General features: G+C 42.0%; 1 protein-coding gene across 17 annotated transcripts in view; it reads left to right on the forward strand.

Moving 5' to 3' along the window:
- Positions 1–2,500, forward strand: part of sox5 (SRY-box transcription factor 5) — a 115,978-nt gene that overhangs the window by 64,460 nt on the left and 49,018 nt on the right.

Consider the following 2,500-nt stretch of genomic DNA (forward strand, 5'->3'; position numbering starts at 1 on the left):
CAGACTTTGCCTTGACAGTGTGTGCATCCGGGACGTTCCAGCTAAACAGAGGCTATATACACACAACCCCCTGCCCTGGATTACAGCCATTTGTCGCTTGTGCGATAAGAGGCCTTTCTGTGTGTGCGTGTGTGTGTGTGTGTGTGCACGCTCCTGCGTGCGTGTGATCGGCCCATGCATTTGTGTTTGGAGCAGCTGTGTGTGTCAAGCCATGAACACGTCCGTTCTCGATTCACTCCCTCACGACCCTCAGAGACAAAGCTCTCTTTTCCCATGACTTTGCAACCTTTTCCCAAACAAACGTTCCTCCATTGAGTCTGCTGAACAATAGTTTCTCACAGCTTGGGACAGCTGAACGCAGCCTCGTTAGGGAAACTCAATCACAGGGGCTTATCGCTGAGAGAGACACACATACGCACACCCATTTCAACATCAAATGCACATACACATTATGCACACATACACAACTCATCAAACACACTAATACACACAAACACACACACAACCGATCATCAAAGACCGTGTTCCAGAAAGACTCCAGTTGAATCATTCATGAAGAGATTGTGAACACAATCCCACAGTACAATGAGGTGCCAGAGAGGGGTATGGAGGACACTGTGTGTGTCTGTGTGTGTCTGTGTGTGTCTGTGTGTGTGTGTGTCTGTGTGTGTATGTGTGTGTGTGTCTGTGTGTGTATGTGTGTATGTGTGTGTGTGTGTGCATGTGTGTGTGTGTGTGTGCGTGTGCGTGTGTGCGTGGCGTACCCGTATGTTTGTGTGTGTGCGTGGCGTACCCGTATGTTTGTGTGTGTGTGTGTGGTGTACCCATACAGTGCCTTGCGAAAGTATTCGGCCCCCTTGAACTTTGCGACCTTTTGCCACATTTCAGGCTTCAAACATAAAGATATAAAACTGGATTTTTTGTGAAGAATCAACAACAAGTGGGACACAATCATGAAGTGGAACGACATTTATTGGATATTTCAAACTTTTTTAACAAATCAAAAACTGAAAAATTGGGCGTGCAAAATTATTCAGCCCCTTAAGTTAATACTTTGTAGCGCCACCTTTTGCTGCGATTACAGCTGTAAGCCAAAAAGTTCAATTTTGGTTTCATCTGACCAGAGCACCTTCCACATGTTTGGTGTGTCTCCCAGGTGGCTTGTGGCAAACTTTAAACAACACTTTTTATGGATATCTTTAAGAAATGGCTTTCTTCTTGCCACTCTTCCATAAAGGCCAGATTTGTGCAATATACGACTGATTGTTGTCCTATGGACAGAGTCTCCCACCTCAGCTGTAGATCTCTGCAGTTCATCCAGAGTGATCATGGGCCTCTTGGCTGCATCTCTGATCAGTCTTCTCCTTGTATGAGCTGAAAGTTTAGAGGGACGGCCAGGTCTTGGTAGATTTGCAGTGGTCTGATACTCCTTCCATTTCAATATTATCGCTTGCACAGTGCTCCTTGGGATGTTTAAAGCTTGGGAAATCTTTTTGTATCCAAATCCGGCTTAAACTTCTTCACAACAGTATCTCGGACCTGCCTGGTGTGTTCCTTGTTCTTCATGATGCTCTCTGCGCTTTTGACGGACCTCTGAGACTATCACAGTGCAGGTGCATTTATACAGAGACTTGATTACACACAGGTGGATTGTATTTATCATCATTAGTCATTTAGGTCAACATTGGATCATTCAGAGATCCTCACTGAACTTCTGGAGAGAGTTTGCTGCACTGAAAGTAAAGGGGCTGAATAATTTTGCACGCCCAATTTTTCAGTTTTTGATTTGTTAAAAAAGTTTGAAATATCCAATAAATGTCGTTCCACTTCATGATTGTGTCCCACTTGTTGTTGATTCTTCACAAGAAAATACAGTTTTATATCTTTATGTTTGAAGCCTGAAATGTGGCAAAAGGTCGCAAAGTTCAAGGGGGCCGAATACTTTCGCAAGGCACTGTATGTTTGTGTGTGTGTGTGCCAAACAGTTCACTCACCCAAGCTTTGGTGAAGGAACTATTTCATCTCTCCACTGGACGAGGTGAAATCTGCAATATTCATCTCAGAGAAAATGAAAAAACATTGACACATGTCAGACAATATAGAGGACATGTTATTGTCCACAACCTAACTTAATTAAATGACTTACACTAAACTCACGATTCATCATTTCGAAGAAATAATAAAAACTAAACTCACGACTCTTCATTTAGAAGAGCTAATGTAAACTAAACTCACGACTCATCATTTAGAAGAGCTAATGTAAACTAAACTCACGACTCATCATTTAGAAGAGCTAATGTAAACTAAACTCACAATTCATCATTTAGAAGAGCTAATGTAAACTAAACTCACGACTCATCATTTAGAAGAGCTAATGTAAACTAAACTCACGATTCATCATTTAGAAGAGCTAATGTAAACTAAACTCACGACTCATCATTTAGAAGAGCTAATGTAAACTAAACTCATGACTCATCATTTAGAAGAGCTAATGTAAACT

Source organism: Oncorhynchus mykiss, chromosome 15, assembly GCF_057628025.1.
Source record: "Oncorhynchus mykiss isolate SJ-2025 chromosome 15, ASM5762802v1, whole genome shotgun sequence".
Classification (NCBI taxonomy): Eukaryota; Metazoa; Chordata; class Actinopteri; order Salmoniformes; family Salmonidae; genus Oncorhynchus; species Oncorhynchus mykiss.